Here is a 7,423-nt window from a genome sequence, read left to right as displayed (position 1 = left end):
GGGCCCCAATGGGCCTTGTCTCCAAAGAGTGGAGGAGATGCTCTGTATTACAACCTTTGCCCCACCTTGATTTTTCTATTTCTTTGGTCACTGCTCTCAAAGAACTTGGGCTTTTCAAGTGTTTGCTCCAAAACCTTGAAAGCACAATTTTTGAAATTTATTTTTGCTCAGCGTGTTTCCAAAAGACTCTGCAAACGTGAAAGGGAAGAGGGAAGTTGTATCTCGTTCAATTCTACCTAGGTGGCAAGAAATCTGTTATGTATTTCATGCTCAATAAAAAAAGAGCAAACCTCACAAGATTTCTGTGTATTATATGAGGACCGCCATCTGTCCTCTATTTAATTAGGGCTGCACTAGTTATACGGTGAAGTATTAAAGGCGATCTGGCTCGACTTAAGAAAATTCTTTGTATTTACATGAGGCACAGCAATGTTACTGGAGAAATGTTAACAACACAGAGAAACTGGGAAGGCCTCAAACAAACAAAGACAACATCAATAATTAAAACCAAAAAGTGGCTGCGTGTTGCAGACAGGAGAAGCCGTTGGGATAAAATGCAGCTTGGGTCCATTCTGAAACTTTGCTGAACCTGAAAAAGGTATGGCATGGGATATTTAAGCAGCGAGAAAGTTAACCCTTAAACACCTCCTCCCACCAACCAGTACTCAGTCTCAGCCAAGAGTTTGGGGAGCGGGAGGAAGGAAACAACCTACTACTTGTGATGGTCTGTAAGCTCCAATTATCACTATTTAAAGGTAAAGGGACCCCTGACCATTAGGTCCAGTTGTGACCAACTCTGGGGTTGCAGCCCTCATCTTGCTTTATTGGCCGAGGGAGCCGGTGTACAGCTTCCGGGTCATGTGGCCAGCATGACTAAGCCGCTTCTGGCGAACTGGAGAAGAGCACAGAAACGCTGCTTACCTTCCCGCTGGAGTGGTACCTATTTATCTACTTGCACTTTGACATGCTTTCAAACTGCTAGGTTGGCAGGATCAGGGACAGAGCAACGGGAGTTCACCCCGTTGCGGGGATTCAAACTGCCGACCTTCTGATCGGCAAGTCCTAGGCTCTGTGGTTTAACTCACAGCGCCACCCACGTCCCTAGCTATTTACTAGTCACCATTTATGCCAAGCCTTTTTTTTTTTTGGTCAAAGTTCCTGGTAAATTGCTGTCACTAATTTGTCCCCACTTTTGCCTTTTGAGAATGCCTTGTTAAAGTTTTATTAGTTGCGAGTTGTAACTTGGTCAGACTTTGGTTTCCTCCAAAGATTCTCTAGAATAAAATCTCAGAATGAGGAGTGATCTTGTCTCCCGTGTAAGCAGCATGCTTCCCCCCACCTTTGGGGCAAATGGAATCCTTCCTGGACACAGAATATAAGGGTTCATCTTGATAGCCCATCAGGATGGAGAAGAGGTGATACGATAGCCGATTTCAAAAAGGACCCCAGTTAATGCTGCCATGTGAACTTAGGAGCAAATGGATCTTCTGTTGCTCCAGAACAGGCTCTCTCAACCTAGTGCCACCCAGATGTTTTCAGACTATAACACCCATCAGCTTAGCGTGGCCAATGGTCAGCAGTGTTTCAAAATATCTGGAAGGCACCAGGTTGGGGAAGGCAGCTCCAGAGGGGAGAGCCAGTGTGGTGTAGTGATTAAGAGCAGTAGACTCGTAACCTGGGGAATTGCAGCTGCTGGGTGACCTTGGGCTAGTCGCACTTCTTTGAAGGCTCTCGGCTCCACTCACCTCAAAGAGTGTTTGTTGTGGGGGAGGAAGGGAAAGGAGAATGTTAGCTGCTTTGAGACTCCTTCGGGTAGCGATAAAGCAGGATATCAAATCCAAACTCTTCTTCTCTTCTCAGAAGCCATAACACCAGATTCAAATGACAGGAAAGTGGATTTTGAAGAAACATTAGAAAGAACCTAAACGTTGTACAACAGTGTAACAGACTGCCTTGGAAGGTGATAAACTCTCCTTGATTGGAGGTTTGTTTGTTTGTTTGTTTGTTTGTTTTTAAAGCAGAGGCTGGATAGTCACCTTGCAGGTTGGCAGGCTGCATGGACAGAGGGTTGGACATGATAATCTTTGAGGGACTTTCCAACTCCATGATTCTACGGAGGCAGGTCCCTAACACTGCAAAGCACTCTCATTCTTCCTTGAATTGTCCCACCCTTTCATACGCGTAGCTCTATCTTAGGTTCTGTTTCTTGGACACACTTCCAATGTACATGTTTCATGTCCAATAACATCTGGGTGGCACTACATGGACCACCCCAATTCAGGAACTATGGAGTTCTCTCTGTGACCCCTCTCACTTCTAGGCTTCCTGTTCCTTGATCAACCATCTCATGGATAAGTCATCTCATGATTGTCAGCAATAATCAAGAGAGATCTGAACAAAAAGCACTGGTGGGCCAGATATAGCTGCCTTGCATACTTTGCCTACCATAACATGGTTGGTCTTGTTGCTCTCAAATTGCACCAGACATACATTTCACCACTTAGTCAGCAAAACAAAGAAACAAGCACAAAACTGCCCCCAAACAGAGTTGGGTTGGCTTCCATATCTTTTAAGTTGCTAAGGCTTTAGCTGCTTACGTTTCCCAGTCTGTTCAACACTCTAAGCACACTTGTACACTTAATTCTGGGAGACTGGATGGCTCAGGGGATTTGTAATAGGATATGGTGCACTTCCTTTCTAAGTTGTTGCCTTGCATTTGACCTCAGGTTGTTAATGATGGAAAACTATTACCAGTAATGGCTGTGTAGTGTTTTTACATGGGAGCACATGGCTGGTGGTCTCAGTCTTGTTCCCTGTGGACAGGTAAATGCACATTACATCACATAACAGCCACAACCACTGAAAATAACTAGCAGTTTTAACAGGCACTGAAGGCTAAATGAGAATTTGAAACACCTGCTCATCTGTCCATCTGATGGCCAGCTGTGTCCCCAAAACTTGTATAGATCAAGAAGCAAAACAGAAATGCAGATAACTTCACAAATGGTACCTCTGTGATAATGCAACAAATACCTCTGGAATACTGGTTTGCCCTGCATTTGCATGCATCATAAGCTCCTGGAAACAGTGGTTTATCACAACAGAGTCACAATGTAATGTAATGGTAATTAGATTACAACTGTCCAGAGGACTGCCAGGAACACTTTATGGAAAATAAGTACATTGTATGGGGAGGTGGAAAAGTAGTATAAACACCAACAATTGGGAAACACTTGCCTGCGAGTGTTCCAATTGGAGAACAGCCTATACCAAAGGTGCCATGGGCTTTGAAGACACTTGAAATCAGGACGCAAAGAAACATACTTAGAGGAAGGCATACTTGGCAAATCCACACCGTGATCAACTCTCGCCCAGAAACCAATGTCCCCACTGTGGAAGGATGTGTGGATCCAAAATTGGCCTCCACAGCCACCTACGGACTCATTGTTAAAACCGTGTTTATGGAAGGCAATCTTACTTTGCTATGAGTGATCGCCAGAGAAGAAGATGGAAAATATATTGCTATCCCCATAGATAAATATGGAAACCCATATTTTCCTGCATTCAAGGAAGCCCTTGGAGCACCTCATTAAGTTTTTTGAAAGTGCACAGATTTTTTTCCCAAGGTATAGGGATGGAATGAATTTGCTGATCTAATGTATAAAGGACATACACCAGATCAAGACTGTGTTGTTCACTGGTACGTGCAATACTCCTGAAAATGGGTGCAAATCATCCTGTCAGTTTCTTTCTTTCTTTCTTTTTATTTTCAGTGCAAAATTACAACAAAAATAACAAACATTGAAACCAAAATAAAGCTATACAAACAAGAAAGAAAAACAAAACACCAAAAAGGAAAAAGAAAAAAGAAAAGAAAACAAAAGAAAGAAAACAAAACCACACATACATGCAGGGTTAAAGAAAAAGAAAAATGATGTAAAAAGTATAAAGATAGAGGTAATCTACATTAGACACAACAATTTGAAAAGAGTAAAAAAAATTGAGGTCTTAGAACAAAGGAAGGAAGTCAATATGTGTATATGTATCTAATGACTAGATTAGAATGTAGATATGGTTTTATTTGTAGTCATCCTTTCAGTTTCGTTGGGACACGGGTGGCGCTGTGGGTAAAAGCCTCAGCGCCTAGGGCTTGCCGATCGAAAGGTCGGCGGTTCGAATCCCCGTGGCGGGGTGCGCTCCCATTGCTCGGTCCCAGTGCCTGCCAACCTAGCAGTTCGAAAGCACCCCCGGGTGCAAGTAGATAAATAGGGACCGCTTACTAGCGGGAAGGTAAACGCCGTTTCCGTGTGCGGCTCTGGCTCGCCAGAGCAGCGATGTCACGCTGGCCACATGACCCGGAAGTGTCTCCGGACAGCGCTGGCCCCCGGCCTCTTGAGTGAGATGGGCGCACAACCCTAGAGTCTGTCAAGACTGGCCCGTACGGGCAGGGGTACCTTTACCTTTTTTCAGTTTCGTAGTAATAGTCAAACAAGAAGAACTACATGTGCTGACACCATACCCTAAGAACCAATAGTCAAAACAGCAACCAATGCCACTCCAATGGCACTGGACATCCCTTTGCCTCCATAGAATTAACACATCACTTATCATCCCTCTACTGGAGAGGGTGCCTGAAATTGGCACTACCATTCATATGTGGTGGACCTGTACAAAGATGACCAACCTCTGAAGGGATATATTTGCCACCCAGTTCTCCATCTCTGGACACAGCACACTGCTCAGCCCAGTCACAGCCCTCCTGTCAATCACTGAAATAGTCAATATACCCACCCATATTAAAATGCTCCTCTCTGTGCTATTGGTGGCATCCAGATTGGAACGAGCATCACATTGAAAGTATGCAGCAGGCCTCCCATATGGCAAGTAGCTAAATAGAGTCTGGCAGGCAGCCCTGATAGAAAAACTAACTCACTATGCCTGGCTTGGAAGGGGCAACACCAAAACCAGGACTGGTCCCATGCTATATGCAGGGCCGTAGCTAGGGGGTGGTGAGGTGGGCCCCCACCAGGGGCGCAGGCGATGGAGGGGAGCAAAATTGGCTAAAAATATGTCCATAAATATAAATATTGATTACTGCATCATAAGAAATGGTTTTAAATAGAGGGTGGATTGAATGGGTGGAAGGGCAGGGGGCAGGATTTGAGGAGAGGCAGAAAGAAGAGGTAATTTGTCTGTGGATGGGGGACGCAATCTGCATGGTTCTGCCAGGGGTGCAAGATCACCTAGCTGCAGCTCTGGCTATATGGCAGCCATTTGTTGATTTTATCAACCATCAACAGGACTTAGGTCTAGTGGCGTAGCGTGGGTTGTCAGCACCCGGGGCAAGGCAAGTAATTTGCGCCCCCTAACCCATGGATTTGTGCCCCCTAACTCGTGGATTTGTGCCCCCTAACCTGTGGATTTGCCCTAACCCCAGATGTTGCACCCGGTGCGGCCGGCCCCCCCTGCACCCCCCACGCTACGCCACTGCTTAGGTCCCACCCCATACAATCTTTTTGAGAGGTCTCGTCCTTAACAAAGCCAACTCTGTATGAAGTGACACGCTCACTGCAAATGTTATGTAACCATTTTTATGTTAAAAGTTTAATAAAAATATTTTAACGCACCCACAACAAGAGCAACCAATTACAATAAAGATTGTAATGCACTTTGCAGATTAAAAAGTTTTGTCTAAAAGATGGCGAGTACCTCTTTTTTTTTTTTGCAAGACTGAAGGCTGTGGAAAGTGGGGTAAAGTAAAACAAGAAAAGGGTGATGAGATTCATTCTGGAACTGACAGGGAAGCCAGCAAAGAGAACTGAGAGATTGTAATGGCAAAGACTCTGTACTTTTATTTTCAAACAAATATGCTGATCTCAAGGCAAAGGATGCCAAAGGAGTCCTAAGAGCCTGGGAGGAAGGAGAAAAAAAGCCAAATCAGCAAGAAGAGCTGAAAGAAATGGATGACAAAAATCACAGAAAATTGGCACCGTTCAGAAATAATAAATTGGTTTGTGTGTTAGCGATTGTATTTGCCTTGAGTCTTTAAAAGGAGCTGTCAGATATGAGTCATACTCCGTAGGCATGCCAAAGTCCTCCTCTCAGTGGGGAGACAGCTGAGCAAATGATTTAACAGCCTACCTTCCACTGCATCAGTTCCTCTCCCCCCTGCTAACATCTGGTTGCATTAATATGTTGTAGCATCCAACCCCATTGCACGACATTTTCACATGTAACAATGGGCTCCTTTACTACCTGTGGGATTCAAAGTTAAGAGATTCAACAAGAGTCCATTTCCAGTGCAATAATAAAGGTATGAGCTAGATAATGGCATCTGACTGAACTCAAAGATAAGATACTCTTGGAAATAGGTTTGCAAAGGAGAAGGAGTAACCTATGAAAAAGGCTGCCCCGTTTCCTCGTGAGTAACATCAACTTGTACATAGAACAAAGTAGAATATCAAAAGGCATCAAAAATAAAATACATATAGACTCCACATATACAATTTATATATCCATATATAAGTATACAACCCAAAGTATACAATCCATACAATTTTGCATTTGCTTTTGCTAAATCAACTAGAATTTAAAACATTAAAAGTTAAATAGGGGAGGTGCATGTCCAACATAATCTATATCCTTAGAACAAGATTCTCTCTCACAATGGTCTAAAATGGATTCCAACTAGCTTTCCCTATAACTGGAGATCCTTTACCACAAAAGAGAGCACCTTTGGGCTAAGATCAGCCTTTATGTGCATGCATGGGTACATAAGGTGATTTATAGGGTGCTTGTGTGCTCCTTCAGGAAGATATAAATTCTAGAAACAGTAAAAAAGAAGAAGTTGCCGTAGCAGTATGGGACAAAGCCACCTAGAAGAACACCCCTCTCTGCTTGTCCTGAACCCCTGGTCTACTTGGCAGCAAGTCAGTATGCCAAGTCCAAAGTTCAAAGTCCAGGGATTAATCCACACAAGCAAAGTCCAAAGGTCAAGAGACACAGTACAGGGTCAACCCAAGGAGCCAAGTCTGAAGTCCAGCAGTCAGGATACGGTCCAGAGTCAAACACAAAGCACACTCCCATAGAGGTCCAGGAGCATCCAAGGCAATATCCATCAACGTGGGCAGTTGAGTAGACACAGCATCTCAGCGCTGTTTCTCTTTTCTACTTTGCATGCTGATTGCAGCATCTGGACTTGATGAGGCATGTGTCCCTCACCTGTTGTGAGCCTACTCCAGCTGAGGAATCACATACCTCCTCCCAGAGCTAGCAAGCCTCACATGGCCAGCTAGGGAGCTGGGCTGTGGGTACTTACCTGCCTCAGCCTCCTTGAACGCCCCTCCCAATGCTCCCTCAGAGCCTGCTGTGTTTGTGGAAACAGCGACCCCTCTGGCTCTGGTGATGGGTCCTGTTGCTCTGG

This window comes from Podarcis muralis, chromosome 11, assembly GCF_964188315.1.
Source record: "Podarcis muralis chromosome 11, rPodMur119.hap1.1, whole genome shotgun sequence".
NCBI lineage: Eukaryota > Metazoa > Chordata > Lepidosauria > Squamata > Lacertidae > Podarcis > Podarcis muralis.
The sequence above is the reverse complement of the archived record's forward strand: the minus strand, read 5'-3'. Positions refer to the sequence as shown.